This window comes from Triturus cristatus, chromosome 10 (assembly GCF_964204655.1).
Source record: "Triturus cristatus chromosome 10, aTriCri1.1, whole genome shotgun sequence".
NCBI lineage: Eukaryota > Metazoa > Chordata > Amphibia > Caudata > Salamandridae > Triturus > Triturus cristatus.
Genome location: NC_140593.1, coordinates 359,701,909 through 359,725,667, shown reverse-complemented (window position 1 = coordinate 359,725,667; position 23,759 = coordinate 359,701,909).

Genomic DNA, 23,759 nt, shown 5'->3' with positions numbered 1-23,759 from the left:
AGAGCAACCTCAAGGTGGAGGTGTTTCCATTGATATGAAGAAAAAGACTAATCTGTGTCACATATGGGGATAATTTGGGCGTTGGGCATTGGAAGCGTGAATGTCGATTTAATCCTCTTAATCAGTTAAATGGACAAGTTCAACCGGTTGGGAATGCACAGTCACAAGGAGGTAACATGGTCCAGAGTCAACAAACTCATAGGCAGAGAAATCAAAATCCAAATATGCCCCAAGCCTCATGTGAATAGCCAGGTTCAGAAACGTAATTCAAGTAAGGGATTTCACACGAAGGCTCATGCTGATTCAAATCACAATGTGTCCCAACAACATTTGATTCAGAATGATGACACAGACTCAGACATGTCACAATGACCGTGCCTGAGGGGGGAGTAGGAATGTGTGCTTGGCGCATCCTTGGAGGTAGACCAGAGTGGTCCCTACGTGGATGGCAAGGTAAATGGGCCCCCTTTCTCATTCTTTGTTGATACTGGTGCTGCCGGTTCCACTGTAAGAACAGAGGAAGCTCCAAACATCCCCCTGTCGGGTGAAATAATCCAAGTTGTGGGAGTTACAAATCAATTGATGTCTAACCCAGTAACAAAGCCTATACCAGTTCAAATTGGGTCCTTTGAAGATTTGCATACATTTTTGGTATGTGATTCACGTCTGGTAAATCTGCTAGGACGAGACTTGCTGTGCAAGTTCAACTGTTTCACTTACTGCACACCAAAAGGAATCCTATTCCATACTAATGATGAGGACATTGTTTTCAAATTGGCTAAACAAATTTCTGAAGTTGAAGGACTATTTCCTTTGCTAACTAATGATGATTTACCTTTTGAATTGAGAGATACGGTGTCACTGGAAGTATGGAATTTTACAGAAAAAGACATTGGCCTAATGTGAGAAAGTTCCCTCTTGTTGCATGGTAGCCCCCACTTTATGCTGAACTGCTGATGTGCTTTGACTGAGTGTGCCCTGGGCTCCTGCCAATCAGGTGCCCAGGGCCTATGTTCTTTCCCTAAACCAGCATTAAAAACAAAAGCCAATTGGCATCTCTGGCAACAGGTCAGCCCCTGGTAAATGGTACCAAAGGTACCCAGTGCACCGTGACCGGGGTAGACCTCTAAGGGCTGCAGCACTTATTGTGCCAGCCTTAGAGGCCCTGTACCATTACACTCACACAATGCCTTTGCAGGCTGCATGTCTTGGTGCAGAACACAGTGAAGAGTCGACATGGCACATGTGCCATGCCTACAACCCACTGAGCTGGCATAGATCAGTCACCGCTCTAGTTGAATGCCCTAAACCAGTGGTGAGGGTACAGGTGCATGAGCCCTGTACCCATACCGTGTCTAAGTCCATTCTTAGACATTGTAAGTGCAGTGCTGCCATTACGAGTATATGGTGCTGGGAGTTTGTCATTACGAACTCCACAGCACCATAATGGCTACACTGAAAACTGAGAAGCTTGGTATCAAACTTCTCAGTACATTAAACCCACACTGATGCCAGTGTGGGATTTAATAAAAAATGCACACAGAGGGCATAAGATGCCCCTTGAAAAACGACCTACCCTTAGTGCTTTCAGCTGCCACCAACAGACATGTTTCTGGACCCCTGGATCGAGAGCCTGCTGCTCTCGGGGGTCTGAAACAATGCACATCCAGGGATGAGGTGCCAAACCTCCTCCCCCAGGATGGGCAGGGTCCATGAAGGGGAAGCTTCAAAGGCTTGCTGCCTTTAAGAGCTTTCCCGACCACTTGCTGCTTTCAGCAACTGTTCCCCACTGGTGGTTTTGAAGCCCACTTTGGGTGGAAGAACCAGCGGGAAAAACAAATGAGGAAGATAGGTGTGCCCACCTCTGCCGACTCCATCCCTAAGGTGGGGGAGGCGAGGTGAAGCACAAATCTCAGTCCCCGCCATCTTGCATATGGGGGGACCCAGCCAACAAGGGAAAGGCTTATGCCTCCTTCCCACTAGAGTGTGGCATAAAAAGGGGTGTACCTGGTGCAGATCGGAGCTTCCGAATCCCCTCTACTTCCACGGACGGAGTGATCTCACAGTCACACACGCACACACACATCACACGCTGGTGGGGCCCATTACACCAACATTCATCCTACCACTCTATCCGTGCCATGTATAAGGGGAAACACTTTCTGATACCTAACCAATCTGCATGTACCTGAGGTCAATGGCATCAACTAGTTGCTTATAAATCTGTCGAAAACATTTTCAAATAATGCAAATAAATTCAATAAACTTGACAATAAAATAACCACCCGACACAGAGATTCAAACAGAATATTTGTTTATCTAAAATTGTAAGAAAAGCCAATTAAATGCAAATTCATTTCTCTCATATTTACCTATTCTGGCTAAAAGTCAGATCCTAAGTCAGAACCGGTCCTCAGTAATTCAATCAGAGTTTCTAGCCGTCATGTAGAGTCACCGTCCTCTCCGTCAGCATAGGGACCTCGGATCATCAGTTCGGGAAGAAGTGGCGCTAGACCTCTCTAGTCTACTAATATTTATACTAAAATTTACATTCTGAGATGTTACAATTCATTGTTCAAAACGGATGAATGGCGGAAATAATGTCATCTTGGTACATTTGAGATACTGTGCGAGATTTTCTCACACTTAGATCGTTCCAAATAATGAATAGAAAAATAAGGGGTCCATAAGTAATTCGTTACTTCTACGGATGTCTCTTTTGGATAATTTGTATCCCAGTCGTGGTATCATCAGTTCATAAGTTCAGTATTTGGTTTTGTAACAAATATCATGTTCAGGGGCTCTTGGCATCCGTCCTGGGTTTGTCGTCATGATCATGGCTTTTCAGTTTGCTGAGAGGGCAAGGTCACAGGCAGCGCGAAGCCTCCTTGCAAAATTTTCCATCAACTCGAATGCAGGCTGCGGGTGGTAGCCATTTTCTGGTAGGCCACATTGGTCAACTTAAGTGAAATAAACATAAAACAGAATTACTGCACAGAAATGATTATACAGTGTTATTCCCCTGCTAATACCCTTATGTGTACGTATTTATCTAGTCATTTGCGACATCAAAAGCCATTAATGCATATTAATTATAAGCGCAAAACACAATAACATCACATAAGCAACATCTATTTCGTCAATTTCTCACCAACTTAGTTCACTTATTATTTTAGCCATGCAATAGCGTTCCCACGTGTAATTCTTCTGTTAATAAGGTTGATTAGACACGACTTTGACATATCTTTAGTAGTTAATAATTAATCAGTAGTACTTTTAATTATAACATGCAAAAATGAAACAGGTATTCGGGTTTAAAGTAAAAAACCCTGCTCCATCAATCCCCCCTTTGGTGATATCTTATCACCAGAAAAATCAAAAACCCAAAAATCAATTTAATTCCCCTTTTTTGAAGAATTCAAAATATCTTCTTGTTCATTCTTTTCAAACCCTTGTTTCCATCTCATTTTCTTTCTTAGTTTCTATATACATACTTTCTCTTAGCTCTTCTAATTCTATTTCTTGTGGATCTCTTTCTGGTTTCTTTTGTCTCATTTTAACATTTTCGTTTGTAATTTTCTTTTTATTTCTTCTATATCTACAACACATACACCCTAATCTAAGAATCAATAATGCAACAATAACACAGGTTAATGGAAATAATATCTTACCAAAAATGGTACTACCTATTTTAGCTATAAAATTCTTAATAGCAATCATCTTATTAGCCATTTTAGTCCAGATACTTTCAGCCTCCAGTGGTACTAATTCTTCATGTAAATCAGTAATATTTTTTATATAAACTTTAAGATCTTTGCTTTCGTCAGGAATGTAACAATGTTGAACTTTCAGCATTCCACAGACTCCACCCTCTTTTGCCAAAAGAATATCAAGGGCAAGTCGATTTTGCATCGCCATAGCACGCAAAGCAACCATTTCTGTATTAGCCAAAAGAAAGCCTCCAGCGGTGCTTGTTGACAAGCGATCCACCACTGTTGACAGCTTCCGAATGCCAAATGCATTCAAAGAAATTCCCACTGCTGGAATTAAAGCTCCAAAAATATCTCCTACAATTTCTGTTTATGTTTCTTTTCTATAACGGGTTAATGGATTAGTATGTTCAGCATCATCTACTCTATCCATGTGAAAAATCTTTGGAAAGACCAGGCCAACATAACATGTGCCAAACCATTGGTCAGGCAAACGGTAATAAACCTTGTTCCCACAAATATAATACACTCCCGGAAAAACTGGATCTTCTCCTCCTCTAAATCCCCATCCGGTTGCAATAAAGTATGTATCATGGCACTCACTAGTCCCTATGAAATAATAATCATACTGGGATCTCTTCCTGGTAATGCACAGTTTGCCTTTCTGTGGGGCATCTATAGCCATAGTTGGACTGGCTCCATTTTCAACTCCTTTTCTTTCTCAATATCCCACATTGTGTCACTCATTTTATGCCCTTCTGCTTTCTTGTGCATGTTCAACCTTCTTCTCTCAACCATGTCTAGAACATTCTTCTCTTCTCCCTTCAAACTGCAAGTTAAATTGTTTCTAAAAACATATTCTAAGGTTAATTCTTTGGTTTCTAAAAAAATCTCACCTAAAGTGTTAGCTTCTTTCGCAGGATTTAGTGCTTATTCATAGGCAACTGCCCAAGAATATTATCTATATTAGACATATTATAATCTAATCTCCCTAACTGATAAAGGTGAGCAGTCTAAATATCGAGTTTTAAATTTCCAACTACAAGTATATCGAGTTGGAAATATCGTAGGTAAAGAATATCGAAGTCAAGAATATCGATGGACAGAATATCGACCCCAAGGTAAGTATTATCGAAGTTAATAATATCGAAGTCATTAATATAGATGTAAGTAATATCGTAATCAAAAATTTCGATGTCAAGAAAATCGATATTTTATTAGTGTAATGTATTTTAATATGTATTTTATTTGTATGTTAAAGACTATTGTAATGTATTTTAATACATTTAAAAATAAATGTTTAGAGATTAATAATTATGTAAAATATAATTTAGCGTTTTAGTATCAGAACGGGTTGTGGGTTTATAGGGGAATAGGGTGGGAAGTAATTTAATTATAATTAATTAATTAATATGTATTGTTTAATTGGTATTTATGAATAATTTATTGTTAATTAATTACTAATTGTTAATTAAATATATTAATTGATTAATTAATTGTTAATTAATTATTAATTGTAAATTAATTTTATTAATTGGTTAATTATATAAGTTATAATTAGTTTAATATTAATATTTTTTTATTGGTATTGTTAATTAAGTAATTATTAATTACTAATTAATTGGTGATTTAATTTTATTAAGTGATTAATTGATGATTAAATTAATTATGTGAATTTTTATGTGTAGTGGGTTGTGGGTTTATAGGGGAATAGGGTGGGATGTAATTAAATTCAAATAATTACTGATAATATTTATTTATTTGTAATTAATAATAATTAATTGTTAATTAATTATTAATTGGTATTTAATTGTTATTAGTACGTTAAATATAGTAAATATAAATAATTTATTATTCCATGTTATTTGTTGTTATTGCTAATTAATGTATTGTTAATTAATATTTAATGTGTGAATAATTGTAATTTGGTAGTTAATATGTATAAATTTGTAAATAATAAGTATATTAATTATAAAGAATGTATTATGAATTGTAAATAATAGATACACTGATATTTAAATGTATTGTGTATTTTGTATGTGTAGTGTGTTGTGTGTTAAAGGGGGAATAGTGTGGGATGTAATTTAAAGTTATTTATATAAATAATTATTTTAAATAATTGGTATTTAATAATACATATTTTGTAAATTAATTATTAATATGCTATTTTTTATAACTAATTATTTAATTGGTTATTATGTTTATAGAATCCCTATGCTATCCAGTGCTTTCCCAACTGTTTTACTATCTGGAGTTGGAATAGTAATTTTTAACCCTACGCTATCCAGCGCTTTCCCTACTGTTTCACTTACTGGAGTGGGAATAGTAATTTGTTACCCCTACGCTATCCAGCGTTTTCACTACTGTTGCACTCTCTGGAGTGGGAATAGTAATTTTTACTCCTACGCTATCCAACGCTTTCCCTTCTGTTGGACTCACTGGAGTGGGAATAGTAATTTTTACCCCTACGCTATCCAACGCTTTCCCTACTATTGCACTCTCGAGTTGGAATAGTAAGTTTTACCCCTACGCTATCCAACGCTTTCCCTACTGTTGCACTCTTTGGAGTTGGAAAAGTAATTTTTACCCCTACGCTATCCAGCGCTTTCCCTACTGTTTCACTTACTGGAGTGGGAATAGTAATTTGTACCCCTACGCTATCCAACGCTTTCCCTACTGTTGCACTCTCTGGAGTTGGAATAGTAATTTTTACCCCTACGCTATCCAGCGCTTTTCCTACTGTTGCACTCTCTGGAGTTGGAATAGTAATTTTTACCCCTACGCTATCCAGCGCTTTCCCTACTGTTTCACTTACTGGAGTGGGAATAGTAATTTTTACCCCTACGCTATCCAGCGCTTTTCCTACTGTTTCACTTACTGGAGTGGGAATAGTAATTTGTACCCCTACGCTATCCAGCGTTTTCACTACTGTTGCACTCTCTGGAGTGGGAATAGTAATTTTTACCCCTATGCTATCCAACGCTTTCCCTACTGTTGGACTCACTGGAGTGGGAATAGTAATTTTTACCCTTACGCTATCCAACGCTTTCCCTACTATTGCACTCTCTAGAGTTGGAATAGTAAGTTTTACCCCTACGCTATCCAACGCTTTCCCTACTGTTGCACTCTTTGGAGTTGGAATAGTAATTTTTACCCCTACGCTATCCAGCGCTTTCCCTACTGTTTCACTTACTGGAGTGGGAATAGTAATTTGTACCCCTACGCTATCCGACGCTTTCCCTACTGTTGCACTCTCTGGAGTTGGAATAGTAATTTTTACCCCTACGCTATCCAGCGCTTTTCCTACTGTTGCACTCTCTGGAGTTGGAATAGTAATTTTTACCCCTACGCTATCCAGCGCTTTTCCTACTGTTTCACTTACTGGAGTGGGAATAGTAATTTTTCCCCCTACGCTATCCAGAGCTTTTCCTACAGTTTCACTTACTGGAGTGGGAATAGTAATTTGTACCCCTACGCTATCCAGCGTTTTCACTACTGTTGCACTCTCTGGAGTGGGAATAGTAATTTTTACCGCTATGCTATCCAACGCTTTCCCTACTGTTGGACTCACTGGAGTGGGAATAGTAATTTTTACTCCTACGCTATCCAATGTTTTCCCTACTATTGCACTCTCTGGAGTTGGAATAGTAATTCTTTTCCCTACGCTATCCAACACTTTCCCTACTGTTGCACTCTCTGGAGTGGGAATAGTAGTTTTTACCCTTACGCTATCCAACGCTTTCCCTACTATTGCACTCTCTGGAGTTGGAATAGTAATTTTTACCCCTACGCTATCCAACGCTTTCCCTACTGTTGCACTCTTTGGAGTTGGAATAGTAATTTTTACCCCTACGCTATCCAGCGCTTTCCCTACTGTTTCACTTACTGGAGTGGGAATAGTAATTTGTACCCCTACGCTATCCAACGCTTTCCCTACTGTTGCACTCTCTGGAGTTGGAATAGTAATATTTACCCCTACGCTATCCAACGCTTTCCCTACTGTTGCACTCTTTGGAGTTGGAATAGTAATTTTTACCCCTACGCTATCCAACGCTTTCCCTACTGTTGCACTCTTTGGATTTGGAATAGTAATTTTTACCCCTACGCTATCCAGCGCTTTACCTACTGTTTCACTTACTGGAGTGGGAATAGTAATTTGTACCCCTACGCTATCCAACGCTTTCCCTACTGTTGCACTCTCTGGAGTTGGAATAGTAATTTTTACCCCTACGCTATCCAGCGCTTTTCCTACTGTTGCACTCTCTGGAGTTGGAATAGTAATTTTTACCTTTACGCTATCCAACGCTTTCCCTACTGTTGCACTCTCTGGAGTTGGAATAGTAATTTTTACCCCTACGCTATCCAGCGCTTTTCCTACTGTTGCACTCTCTGGAGTTGGAATAGTAATTTTTACCTTTACGCTATCCAATGCTTTCCCTACTATTGCACTCTCTGGAGTTGGAATAGTAAGTTTAACCCTACGCTATCCAACGCTTTCCCTACTGTTGCACTCTTTGGAGTTGGAATAGTAATTTTTACCCCTACGCTATCCAGCGCTTTTCCTACTGTTGCACTCTCTGGAGTTGGAATAGTAATTTTTACCTTTACGCTATCCAACGCTTTCCCTACTATTGCACTCTCTGGAGTTGGAATAGTAATTTTAACCCTACGCTATCCAACGCTTGCCCTACTGTTGCACTCTTTGGAGTTGGAATAGTAATTTTTACCCCTACAGTATCCAACATTTTACATTCTGTTGTTTTTGTTGGAGTTGGACTAGTAGTTTTATTGTGTCTGATATTTCATATGTTTTGTATTATTTTTGCTATTGTAATATATCATTAATAATAAAAATTATTCACATTAAAAATATTGATTATTATTTGCTATATGTAATTATTAAATATTTATTAATGTTATTTTTTTATGTGTATAGATGTATTGGTAATTTTTAAAAACATTTAATAATTTATACGTTACAGAAATTATTAGTAAAATTAATTATTAAGTAAGTATATATATTATATATTATATGTATATGTTTAATTAAAGTTTTATTAAATTATATATATTAATTATACATTTTAAATATTATACAATATATTTAATTATGTTTATTTAATTTCAAAGTATAATTTGGTTTATTTTACATATAACTTTAAAGTTAAAAAAAAACGATATTTTTAATAACGATATTTTTGACATCGATATTTAATTTTCGACATTTTTGTACTTACCATGTTGTAGATAGGATGTCGATATTCTTGACATCGATATTTTTGTTGCGATATATTTGTAGGTCGATTTTCTGTCTGTCGAAATTATGTCATACAACCACTGATAAAATATACTAATCAACACACTACATGAAATTCCATACGTAGCCGGAAGATGATGATAAGTCACTCCTTCCGAAACAGAGGCAGGTAATTGCATGCAAACGTAGCAATCCCTTACTTCCATTGTCTTTACGTATTCATACAACAATTTAGAAAAAACATTGCCAGAAAAATCATTAATTGACCTATCCTTATGTATATGTACATTGCTAGTTCTAGTTGGTACTATCTTCTGTGAACTCTTCCCTATATTAGTTCTGTTCTCAGTATGACCTTCTAAAGTGTCTATAGTGACTCTAAAAGAAATCAGTAGAGCAAGCACGCTCCAAAGCAGCATTAATAAACCTGTACAGCAGCAGCACATCTTGCACCATCTTTTCAGAAAGGTACATCTACTTTTATTATTCTCAGTGTTAGCCATTTTGTTAATTTGACCGTGTCTTTTGACTTAGCCTCTTCTACTCCACTACTGAACTTTTTTAGGGCAGCAAGTACCCACCAGATTATTACAATCTATTAGTTCCTAATTTTACTTCTTCACTTTCTTCTTCAAGTGACTTCCTTGGATTTTACTCAATTTGGGTTTTCATCACTTTTCACTGTTTCTTCATCATCATCAAACTGTATCAGGTCCTGAACATCCGTCTCTTCTCCAATGTCGGACAAGATAACTCTCAGGATTCCCACAGCCTCTTCTTCAGCAACCTCTTTCAGTAAAGCCTCCTCTGGACTTCCTTGACTGTCTGCCTCTTCTCCTTGTTCAGGCAGTGCCACATACGTCCATTCCGGTGACTTGTACCTCTGGTTTGGTTTCCTTATTCTTTTAGTTCTCTCAGGTATCTTTGTTTCTTCTTCTTTAGTGGGATTTTGACTTGACACTTCGTTCACTTGTTCAGCTTTCGAAGAGTTAACTCGTGTCAATCTATACCTCAGTCTCTTTATCTTATTCGGCCAAAGATCTCCTTTAGCATTTCTCTTTTGTCTTCCTTCTTTATTGTTTCTTTCTCCAAGCCAAGTTCTTTTTCTCAGAACTCGTCCTCCATGTATCTCATTGTCACTTTCATCAGACTCTGTCTCAGTTGCCTCTTGTTCATCAACAGCTTTCTTTTCTCCAACTACTTCCTTTTCTCCAACAGTCTCTTTTCCCACCAATTGAGATTTCCCTACTTCTGTCCCTCCTCGGGTCTCCGACACGCAATCTTCTTGCTGTCTGCTTGTCCCTTCACCTAGCTTGTTGTTGATGTTCCCTACACCTCCTCGGAGTTTTTCCGCAATCTGTCCCTCTCTGTCTTTGTCTGTCCCTTCTTCTTCAATATTTATCTCAGGTGGAACTTGTCCAATTTCCTCATTTGCTTCAGGTATTACTTCTGTTAGAATGTTCTTTTCTTTTCTTTCTTTCTTTTTGTGTTGGTCACTGTTAGTTGGAACCTCAGGTACTTCTTCAGAATCTGAACTCGCCTCTGCGGTTTGCACTGTTCTTTTCAGAACCTCTTCTGGTGGGATGAAAATTTCTCTTGACTCACTTTCCCCACTTTCAGGATTCTTTTTTCCTTCTTACTGTCTCGCTGTCTGCATCATCACTGGAATCTGATTCTTCAAAGTATTCTTTCCCAGTGCCGTCTCTTGGATTTGGAACTCTCAGTGTGTGACTTGCATGTATCCAATTTTTCACTCCAGCACACTTCACAGCAGTCGTTGTGGTCAAAATGACTTGTCTTGGCCTTCCCCACCTTGGAACCAGGCAATTCCTTCTTCTGTGGACTTTTATCCTTACCCAGTCCCCTGGGCTCAGATCATGGGCTGGTTTCTTTTCAAGTGTGGTGGCATCTTCTCCAACCTGGTGAAGCACAGAATGAACTGCATCAGCCAGGCCCTTACAGTAATCCAAAATCATGTCATCAGTTATAGTCATCAACTTGTTGACTGGTACAAATGCATGTCTCATAGCACGTCCCATGATAATTTCATGTGGACTCAAACCAGTTGTTCTGTCGGGAGTAGACCTAATGGTCATCAGGACTAGAGGCAAGACATCGGGCCATTTCATTCCTGTGGCTAAGCACATTTTGCCAATTCTGTTTTTGATGGTACCATTCATTTGTTCAACCACACCAGAAGCCTCTGATCGGTAAGCACAATGTAGCTTCTGCTGTACACTCAATGCTTCACAGATTAGACCCATGATTTCATTATAAAAATGTCCTCCTCTGTCTGATTCAATGGTTACTGGGAACCCGTACCTTGGGATAAACTCTCTTAGCAGTAATTTGGCCACTGTTATCCCATCGTTTCTTCTTGTTGGATATGAGTCCACCCACCTGGAGAACAAACAAATCACCACCAGGACATACCTCAATCTGTTGACTGGGGGCATTTCAATGAAGTCTATCTGCATTCTTGTGAAGGCTCCTCCCTCTCTGCCTATTGTTCCTAGGCTCACCACTGTTTTCTTTCCAGGATTGAATTGCTGACATATCAGACATCTCTGACAGAGACTTTCTGCTATCAACCTGAACTTTGGACTATACCAGGTTTGCTTAAAGGCCCTTATCATAGCATCCCTCCCCAGATGTCCTTGCCCATGATACATCCTTGCCATTGTTGACAACAGGCTATTTGGCATGACTGGTCTTCCATCCCTATAGACCCATACATGATCTTTTTCCCTTGGTGCACAACCTGCTTTCACCCAATCTTTCATTTCCTCGTCTCCTGCCTCATCCTGTAACTGTTTCACTTCCTCCCATGTTCCCACCTCATTAGTAAACATCAAGGAACAAGAAGATATTTCTCTTTCTTTACTCCGGTTAATGGAATGATTGTTTCTTGCACAGTATTGTGCTAAGTCATTTCCGAATTTATTCCCAACTGTGACAAAATCATCACCTTGACCATGAGCAGCACATTTTACCACTGCTAGTTCTTTAGGCAGCTGTATCGCCTCTAGCAGTTTTCCAACCACTTCAGCCATACTGGCTGTCAGTCATCACAGTCACTCTCACACTCCTCCCAATCTTGCAGGCTTTTGTCAGTGCCACCAATTCTGCCACCTGAGCAGATTTAACTCCTTTCAAAGGTGATGCTTCCACAACTCCTGAAACTGTACATACAGCATATGCAGCACTCAGTGTTCCTTCATCCGTTCTTAGGCAAGATCCATCCACAAACAACACATGATCACTCTCAGGCAGTGGTAGATCTCTTATGTCTGGTCTTGGTTTTGTACAGTAATCAAGCACATCTAGGCAGTCATGATCAACTTCATTTCTCACTCCCACACATTCAGCATCAGGCAACAGAGTCGCTGGATTCACATTCACACATCTCTCCAGGCTCACATTGGTTGCACCAAGAATGACTTTCTCATATTTAGTCAGCCGACTATGAGACATGAAGTGTGTCCGGCTCCTTGTTAAAAGGATTGCCACATCATGAGGTACGAATACCCGTACAGGATATCCCATTATGATTCCCTCACTTTGTTCCAGACTTTTACAGGTAGCAGCTACTGCTTTTAGGCAACCTGGTAAACCCACAGCTACTGGGTCAAGTGTTGATGAGAAGTAGGCAATTGGCCTTCTCAGGCGTCCATGTTTCTGGATTAACACTGAAAGTGCACATCCATTTCTCTCACTACAATACAGCTCAAATTCCTTTTCGTAATCTGGCATTCCAAGGTGCCGATCACGATCCTGCAAAAACCGGGTACGAACCGTCGGACGGAGCACAATCTCCGCCCGACGCGTACCCGGTCGTCAATTTTCACAAACAAGGAATTACGATTCGCACGGGTACACCATTACCGTACGAATCGTAAAAAAGCCCGACCGAACAAAAAAACACCTACCAATGCGATCCGGGAAAGCGCCGACCTGACGTCGGGACGCTCGCAGCCAGCCATTCACGACCCAGGAATCACGATTCGCACCGACGTCACCCCGCACGGTGAATATTTTGCGGCAGCCAAAAACTGCCGGGAAATCAGGACGACGCGAACAAGGACCACCAGTACGCGACGGACAGATGACGACGCGAACAAGGAGGACCAGTACGTGACGGACACACAGGACGACGCCACCAAGGAGGACCCGTACGCGACAGGACGATGCGATCAAGGAGGACCCGTACGCGACAGGACGACGCGAGCAAGGAGTACCAGTACGCGACGGACAGACATGGACCCGAACCTACGAGTCATCCCTGCCCTCATAGCAGTACACCTCCTCTACAGGTTACGACGCAGACGCCGCAGAAGGTCAGAATAACTAAGGGAGGGGGGAAAGTGGGGTGGGGTGGGGGTGGCACGACCAGGGCAGGCCACAAAACAACCACATAAGTCACACACCACACATGGCCTGGACATACCTGACTCCCATGCCCTGGTCACCACGAGGGGGTGGGGGCGTGTCCTGATAAGCCAGCGACCGCCACAACGGAAGTCCGTCACCACGCGAACCGGCAACACAACCAGACAGGTACGTCCCGTACCCACGCCTTAAGAGCGTGGGTACGAGTCGGACCACGCCCACACACGTCACCCCAACAATGGCGGGACGGATCGCACCCACGTGGCAAAGGCCTGGGTACGGGCCGCACAAACATCACATAGCGTGGGGACGGACATGTACGGACCCTACCCCCACCCCGTATGCAAGGAGCGTACCCCCAGCCCAACAGTGTAAGTACGACCCATACCCCCACCCGCGTATGCATGGAGCGTACCCCCCAGCCCAACAGTGTAAGTACGACCCGTACCCCCACCCGCGTATGCATGGAGCGTACCCCCCAGCCCAACAGTGTAAGTACGACCCGTACCGCCACCCGCGTATGCATGGAGCGTACCCCCCATGCCAACAGTGTAAGTACGACTCGAACCCTCACCCGCGTATGCAAGGAGCGTACCCCCCAGCCCAACAGTGTAAGTACGACCCGTACCCCCACCCGCGTATGCATGGAGCGTACCCCCCAGCCCAACAGTGTAAGTACGACCCGTACCCCCACCCGTGTATGCATGGAGCGTACCTCCCATGCCAACAGTGTAAGTACGACTCGAACCCTCACCCGCGTATGCAAGGAGCGTACCCCCCAGCCCAACAGTGTAAGTACGACCCGTACCCCCACCCGCGTATGCATGGAGCGTACCCCCCATGCCAACAGTGTAAGTACGACTCGAACCCTCACCCGCGTATGCAAGGAGCGTACCCCCCAGCCCAACAGTGTAAGTACGACCCGTACCCCCACCCGCGTATGCATGGAGCGTACCGCCCAGCCCAACAGTGTAAGTACGACCCGTACCCCCACCCGCGTATGCATGGAGCGTACCCCCCATGCCAACAGTGTAAGTACGACTAGAACCCTCACCCGCGTATGCAAGGAGCGTACCCCCCAGCCCAACAGTGTAAGTACGACCCGTACCCCCACCCGCGTATGCATGGAGCGTACCCCCCAGCCCAACAGTGTAAGTACGACCCGTACCCCCACCCGCGTATGCATGGAGCGTACCCCCACCACACCAGTGTAAGTACGACTCGAACCCTCACCCGCGTATGCAAGGAGCGTACCCCCCAGCCCAACAGTGTAAGTACGACCCGTACCCCCACCCGCGTATGCATGGAGCGTACCCCCCAGCCCAACAGTGTAAGTACGACCCGTACCCCCACCCGCGTATGCATGGAGCGTACCCCCACCACACCAGTGTAAGTACGACCCGTACCCCCACCCGCGTATGCATGGAGCGTACCCCCCAGCCCAACAGTGTAAGTACGACCCGTACCCCCACCCGCGTATGCATGGAGCGTACCCCCACCACACCAGTGTAAGTAGACTCGTACCCTCACCTCGAATGCATTGAGCGTACCCCCACCGTGTATGTTCCAAGCGTACATATCCTGAAATCGGAGGTGTTTGTGCAGAGTCCACCCAGCAGTGCCCTGAGACAGGAGGGGTGTGTGCAGAGTCCTCCCAGCAGTGCCCTGAGACAGGAGGGGTGGGTGCCTATCACTCCCAGCAGTGCCCTGAGACAGGAGGGGTGGGTGCAGAGTCCTCCCAGCAGTGCCCTGAGACAGGAGGGGTGGGTGTGGAGTCCTCCTAGCAGTGCCCTGAGACAGGAGGGGTGGGTGTGGAGTCCTCCCAGCAGTGCCCTGAGACAGGAGGGGTGGGTGCCTATCACTCCCAGCAGTGCCCTGAGACAGGAGGGGTGTGTGCAGAGTCCTCCCAGCAGTGCCCTGAGACAGGAGGGGTGTGTGTGGAGTCCTCCCAGCAGTGCCCTGAGACAGGAGGGGTGGGTGCAGAGTCCTCCCAGCAGTGCCCTGAGACAGGAGGGGTGTGTGCAGAGTCCTCCTAGCAGTGCCCTGAGACAGGAGGGGTGGGTGTGGAGTCCTCCCAGCAGTGCCCTGAGACAGGAGGGGTGGGTGCCTATCACTCCCAGCAGTGCCCTGAGACAGGAGGGGTGTGTGCAGAGTCCTCCCAGCAGTGCCCTGAGACAGGAGGGGTGTGTGTGGAGTCCTCCCAGCAGTGCCCTGAGACAGGAGGGGTGGGTGCAGAGTCCTCCCAGCAGTGCCCTGAGACAGGAGGGGTGTGTGCAGAGTCCTCCCAGCAGTGCCCTGAGACAGGAGGGGTGGGTGCCTATCACTCCCAGCAGTGCCCTGAGGCAGGAGGGGTGTGTGCAGAGTCCTCCCAGCAGTGCCCTGAGACAGGAGGGGTGGGTGCCTATCACTCCCAGCAGTGCCCTGAGACAGGAGGGGTGTGTGCAGAGTCCTCCCAGCAGTGCCCTGAGACAGGAGGGGTGGGTGTGGAGTCCTCCCAGCAGTGCCCTGAGACAGGAGGGGTGTGTGTGGAGTCCTCCCAGCAGTGCCCTGAGACAGGAGGGGTGTGTGTGGAGTCCTCCCAGCAGTGCCCTGAGACAGGAGGGGTGTAACACATGTGTGTGAGGCCAGAATTATCCACATGCATACTGGCTACAAGGAAACATGTCCCCATGAACTCATGTCAACAGACTCCACACACAAGTACAGTGATCCCCAAGGATGCCACGATTGTTGCAGGTGGAGACATGGCCCTGCATGCATGGCCAAAGTAGAAGGGCTCCGTCACACACACAGCTCATGTAGACACAGCTCTGCGCTAAACATTGGGAACACCCTGCAGGGAAGAAAGCTGGGTACACAGAGGAAGGAATACACCCTGGGACAAGTGCACCATGCAGTAACTGCTTACATGAACAAAGAAAGTTAGCCAACACCTTGTGATGGCACACAGATCCCAGGGTCCCACCAATGAGCAGTACACTACTACACATCCCACACACCCAAACCCTTACACACCACCCAAAACCATGTAGCAGCCCCACCAACACCAATACCAGCATAGCAGTAGTGTGATAATGAAAAAAAAATTAAGCTTTATTCAGCATGAGCACAATGTCCGTGGATCGCAGGCAGTTCAATCTTCACAAAGCCCATAGGGCAGTCAATGATTCTCAGCTGGATGGGGGACACAGTGGGATGCGTGTCCCCTACCTTGCCTGCACAGTCAAATGGCATCGTCTTCCACACTGGTGAGGGCATCAGGGGGGGGGAGCAACAGGCACCGCAGGGACATCAGGGCAAAGGGGCGGCGTTGTGGGTGCAGGGATGGAGGACTCCACCACAGGGGGTGGGGCAGGGCCAAAGGCGGAGGCCAGGATGGCACTACACACCTTTGCAAGGTCCTCCAGGGAGTCCCCTGCACCCAAAGGGACCTCAGGCCCCAAGGAGGGGGGGGGTCAGAGGGATGGGTCGCAGCGCCACTGGGGGAGGGTGGAGACAGGGGGGGAGACTCAACCACCCTGACCGGGGACCTCCTTGACCGCTTGCGTGGTGGTGTAACCGTGGGGCTCAGGGACAGAGCGGCCATGAAGGAGTCCTTGGGGGAGATGTGGCCAGGAGAGCTGAGGGGAGGGGATTTGGAGGGAGTGGACTGGGTGGAATGCGGACTCCCACTATGGCTGCGTGTCACACGTTTTCCCCCCGACCCAGTGGGTGTGCCTACCTCACCCTGTGTGTGCGTGTCAGGAGGAGTGCGGTGGACCTTCCCTGCTGGTGTGGTGCCCGTGTCCGTTGATGTGGGTGCATGCCGACGTCTGGGTGTACGTGGGACAGGCATGGGAGTGGGAAGTGTGGATGGGGCAGGGGTAGGTGGGGGGAGGTCGCGCTGCAGGAGACCCACTGCTGCAGTCAGTGTGGAGTCTATGGACCTCAGCAAGTTGCGTTGGTCAGCCTGCGATGAATGAATGCCCTCCAAGAAAGCCTCGATGTTGGTGAGGGTTTTGCCGTGGGCATGGAGGACATTAAGGATCGCAGCCTGACCAACCTGCAGTTGCCGCTGGATGTCCACAGACTCTGCATTGGCGGCAGCAGTGGAGACAGGGGCAGGGGGTGCGGTGCCTGGCAGGAAGGAGACATGCTGTGACCGGGCACGCTGGGAAGGGACACGAGCAAGTGGGAGGCGGCTGATGGAAACTGAGGGGGCGGTGCGAGGTGTTGTTCCGCTGTCAGCTGCTGGTGCAGCCTCCGCCCACTCGGAGACATCCTCCTCGGACCTGTCAGCTTCGTAGTCTGATGTGCCAGTCGACAGGTCCTCGGCCACACTCTCCTCCGCCTCTGTCCCACTCGATGTGCCAGACCCGATGTCACGGCGGGCACTGGTGCTCGGTCCCTCCGCCTGGTCTGTGTCCATGTCTCCCTCTGTGTCCCCCGACGATGCTGTGGGCAGGGTGGAGAGACAGAAATTAATCAGACACCTGTACACATCTGTCACATGAGTCCAATCTACATAGGTAACATTGCATAGCCTGAAAAGGAAGATCCCTAACATCTACTGAACAGGGTACCGATGTAGGGCATGAAACACACAGTTGGTTGAGCCACCATGCCACTGAAATACCATGGAGAGCATGAGACAATAGCTAAAGACAGGAAACGGAGTCTGACATAGCACCCAGGCCCTGGGGACAATCCAGCACTGCATCTGCACCACACAGCGTTGGCGAAAATACCGATGACCAGGGACCATATCCATGAACTTGAGACACATGCTGCATAGGTAATGCTGAAAACATGCCCAACATGACTCGGTCACTGCACATTGCGTGTGTGTCCAGACACATCACACACTGCCCAGACCCAGCAAGTGGAAATCAGGATTTGACACATAGGCATTGCCCGCCCCAACAAGACCCTACACGAGGCAAATTGTTGAGACACAGGTGGCACCAACATCTCATAGTCTGGGTGATACACACAGGGGCAGGCAAAAAGCAAGATTGGACGCCAAACAGCCAAGGTGCGCCTGTACAAATAATGAGGTACCAGTGCCCATCCTCAGATGAGTATAACAAGACTAGGGGTGGGCGGAATTCGCGTAATCGCATTACGCAAATCTCCGCGAAACGGTAAAAAATCTCCGCGAACACGCAGAAATTCCGCGAACACGCGGAATTGCTTGTTCGCGATACTTTTTTCCTGTTCGCGATCGCTGTTTGCGTGCTCGGGGTGAAATATCTCGCGAACACGCATATTGAGAACGCGAACAAGCAAAAAATTTCACGAAGTCGCGGAACGCAGATTTTTGGGCAATTTCGCGTTCTCCGCGGAACGGGAAATTACCCAAATTCCGCAAATTCCGCGAACGGAACGGAATTTACCGCCCAGGCCTAAACAAGACACACAGGCACTGGCAACTGTGAGTATGAAGAAGGACAATCAGGTCAGGCTGCACAGTGGACACCTGTACAAAATAGCACGTCAATATACATGGTGACAGGGGACAATGGCACAGAGCACAACCTACGCTGTAGACACTGAGATTGGCCACGTTTATGATGACACATACACCACTGAGGAAGAGCTGCCCCAGGGGACAGTAGTGGGTACACAACTACATGCTACTGAATGGTAATGACTGCAACACACGTCACCATCCCTGCAATATGTGTATCGCACACTCATGCACATCATGTCACAGGCCACTACATAGGACATGCGCGCTGTAAGGCATGACACATGAGAGACCAACTCCCATGTCTGGAGTCAGCATCAGTGCCAACTGACATGGAACCCACATGCAGTGAACTTGACAGTGCACAGGCAAGGTCCCACAACCTGTTACACACCACCCCCACACATGATGCTACAGTCATTGTTCTCGTGGACAAAGCGCCAGCCTACATTACCTTGTGAAGGAGTGACTACACACAGACCAGGGAACACATTGCAAGGAGGGGAAGGGTGGCAGGGGCACAGCGCTATACTGGGGCAAACAGGATCTGCACAGCACCTTTAAACACTGCCAGTGAATTCATGCTACTGTGCCCTTACAAATGCCGGTGACACACAACAAACACACATGTACCTACCCCCTTCCGGCTGCTGCATCGCCTGTAAGCGCCTCTCCAGGTCTGGAAAGACCACCGGCAGCACACGCCTGTGGAGGTGGCTCAGACGGCGGCGGCCGCGGTTCTTGTGGCTCTCAGGTGAGTCCCCCAGCAGGAGCCGTGCAATCCTCCGCGTCCAGCACCGGATATCCTGCCAGCGTTTCCTCACCTGGGGCAGGCTCCGCCTCCGACCATCCACACCCCTCACGGCACTGACGGCGGTCAGCCAGATCTGCTCCTTGGCAGTGGCGCCTACCTGTGAGGAGGAACAAGTGACACCACATCAATACACCAGCCACATGTCACAGAGAGACATATGGGTACAAATTAGCTGGTTACAACAAGGCATGTCATGCAGCCAACGCATTGCACCTTTGTCATAGGGACATGATCCTCTGGGGAGGGAAAAAGCAGTACGTGCCACAGTGGGTACACAGGTGGAATGATGGCAATGTCACAATCAATGATCAAGGCTCACACTGTGCATCACACCCACCCCTCCTGTCTCAGGGCACTGCTGTGAGTGATAGGCCCCCACCCCTCCTGTCTCAGGGCACTGCTGGGAGTGATAGGCCCCCACCCCTCCTGTCTCAGGGCACTGCTGGGAGTGATAGGCCCCCACCCCTCCTGTCTCAGGGCACTGCTGGGAGTGATAGGCCCCCACCCCTCCTGTCTCAGGGCACTGCTGGGAGTGATAGGCCCCCACCCCTCCTGTCTCAGGGCACTGCTGGGAGTGATAGGCCCCCACCCCTCCTGTCTCAGGGCACTGCTGGGAGTGATAGGCCCCCACCCCTCCTGTCTCAGGGCACTGCTGTGAGTGATAGGCCCCCACCCCTCCTGTCTCAGGGCACTGCTGTGAGTGATAGGCCCCCACCCCTCCTGTCTCAGGGCACTGCTGGGAGTGATAGGCCCCCACCCCTCCTGTCTCAGGGCACTGCTGTGAGTGATAGGCCCCCACCCCTCCTGTCTCAGGGCACTGCTGGGAGACATCAGGCACCCCCCCCCTGGGACCCCCCCGACAGTACATGGCATGTGTGTTACACCTGGACGCAATGGCAGAAGTCACAGTCACAACATAGGGACAGTCTGTGGCAGTGGCCTATGCACTCACCTGATACCCTGGTCGCCCATACAGCATGGAGTACTGTGGGAGGATCACATCCAGCAGAGCCATGTTCTCCTCCAGGGTGAATGGCTGTGTCCTCTCCACAGCCCTTGACATGGTTCCAGGGAATCAGTAGCAGCAGCTGGGTCGACGAATGCAAAGATGTGCAGGCAAGTGCTCCCTCATGGGACCTGGCTGCCTTATATGTGCCCTTCTGCCCAGTCTCATGCACAGGAGTACAGAGTGATTGGTCACTCACATTTGCATCCTATGTTTCCACCAATCCCTTCAAACCTAGCAGTCTGTGGGTTCTCTATCGGTTTCATTCTCCTGCATGATGTCAGCCCCACAAACACATTGCAACAAAGTAGAAGAATTCCAACTGACTTCTGCTGTGCACCTTCCAGAACAATTTCGAATTTTGAACTTGGTCTCCATGACAACCAGCATGCATGTAGGCCTTAATACTTGTCCCCTATGTAATTTGGAGCATCACACACAGGTACGGTGCGTTTCGGGGCCCTAGGGCACCCCAAATGCATGGCAACGGCCCGTACATGCATGCCTACGCTCACTATCACTATGGGTCTGCACGCGTATGCGTACCCGTAGTGGTACGGACCGTACACACGCATGTACGCTCACTATCACTATGGGTCTGCACGCGTATGCGTACCCGTAGTGCTACGGACCGTACAAATGCCTGTACGCTCGCCATCACGATGGGTACACATACGGCAGCACTCCCACAGTGATTTGGGAACATGCACAGGCCCTCTCAGCAGCAGTACGGCGGTTTTTACACATCACTGTGGTGATAGGCGACACACATGTAGGAATAGGGCGGACATACTTGTCCATGGATGGACATACTTGTCCAGGAATGGACATCAAGGCATCGTCTGTGCATTACTACATGTGTGGGGCACAGGTGTCACAGGCTGTGATGTGGAACATGCCTCCTGAGTGGAGAAGGCACCAGATGTATGATGAGATGTGTACATGTGTACTGTGTGAGGGTGCAATGTGTGCCAGGCATGCCCTTGACTCCTTTGACATGTGTGCATGTGGGACTGCGCACTTGGGGTGAGCGTCACTGGCATGGCACGGACACCAACACACGGAAGTGTCCCATGATGCCCGGTACAGGGGTCATGACACATGACTTGTCATTACCCACAGTGCACAATGTGACTATGTCATATATGTGTCCGGGATTTACATCAGGTTGATGTTGTAGCACCCTCAAAAGCTGCAGCCGTTGCAGCAACCAACATGTGGCTGTGTGTAGATTGTCATTGCACACTGTTCCCAACACCATGCCACATGTGTTATCGGATGTGAGGTGCACATGTATGCATGGGACACGGAGTAGCGTGACAAGGCCATGTCAGCAAACTCACAAGGAATGTGTGGTGAGTCATGACATGTGCACCTTCATGGCAAGGTGTGTGGGCTGGACTAGTGTAATGTCATGTGACCTGTGGCTCCAGTGTTCCGCTACCAGTCTCTGCAATCGGCATCACACTTCTGCTGATGTGTGGGTGTATGTCACTCCTGTCTTGCGTCGGGCAGTGCACTTGCACTGGGACACAGCTATTTCCATGGCGTGGCATGGGGAGGTTCTCAATCACCGTGTGTAGCTGGGTCTTGGAAGGAGTGTCACCTTGCATCCATACGTGTCCTGGGCATGTGGCACATGCCTGACTCCCTATGTGGCATGTGTGTATTGCCAGATTTACATGTGCTCAGTAGACATGAGTTGTTCTCGTAGTGCACTCACTCTTCCTTGTCACTTCCAAATTACTGCAGAGCGCCTCCTGTTGCCCGAAGAATTCCAGACTTGGCTACCATGCAGGAGAATGACAGGATCCGGCTCTACCGCTTCACCCAACCGTTGATTCTGGAGCTGACGGCGAGACTGGCACCACACCTGCAACCGCAGCACAGGTATCCTACGGCACTGACACCCCAGCTGAAGGTAATGGCTGCCCTACATTTTCTGGCCACGGGTACCTTCCAAAATACCATAGCTCATGTTGGTGGCATGTCCCAGAGCATGTTCAGCGGTGTGCTGCATGATTTCTTGGAGGCCATGTTGATTCACCTGGATGACTTCATCAAGTTCCCAACCCCTGAACAGATGACTGAGGTCAAGCGTGGATTCTATGCCCTGGGAGGGATGCCCCATGTCATTGGGTCCATAGATGGGACACATGTAGGTTTGGTACCACCACACGCACGGGAGGTGGCGTACCGCAATCGGAAGCACTACCACTCCATCAATGCCCTTGTGGTGTGTCTGTCCAATATGGTGATTTCACATGTCTGTGCTCGTTTCCCAGGATCAGCACACGATGCCTACATCATGAGGCGTAGCGGGATGCCTGATATGATGATGCAACTGCGCAACGAACGGGCATGTGTTGTTGGTGGGTACAGTCTGTCTGTCCTGTATTCTGTATAGCTGACCAGCACGACCGCTACACCAGTTCTAACGATGTCCATGTGCTTCCCATGTAGGGGACGCTGGCTATCCCAACATGCCTTGGCTGCTGACACCTCTCCGCAACCCCATCACGCCGGCCCAGCTCCGCTATAACACCGCCCATGGCCGGACAAGGCGAGTGATAGAGAGGACGTTTGGCATGCTGAAGAGCCGATTCCGGTGCCTCCACAAGACCGGCGGTGCACTCCCTTATGCCCCGGCGAAGGTCTGCAAGATCTTCATGGTCTGCTGCATGCTGCACAACATGGCAGTTGAAAGAGCTGTGCCACTCATCCTGAATCAACATGACGAGGACCATCCACCCGTGGAGGACGAAGGGCTTGGCAATGGGGCTAGTGATGTGGAGGATGTGGAGCCGCAAGAGGACATCCGGACTCGGCTCATACGCGACTTCTTTGCTTAGTGGTGAGTACCAGGGTCTGAGTGTGCACGCATTGGTCCCCGTGTGGCATGCGTTGTGATGTGTGTCTCCACCTGCATGTATGGCACGTGGGTCAGAGGTGTGTGTGGGTGTGTCACTGGAGTGATGGTGGCAGTGATGGTAGTATTTCCCCAGTCATAATTGTGACCTAGCATGTTGTCATCCATACATGTGTCGAGTAACTGCACATGCAAGTGGCTGTGCTTTTTGTGGCTGACTTCTTGTGTGTCTCTCTTCCCCAGGTACCTGCGCATGCCGTTTGCT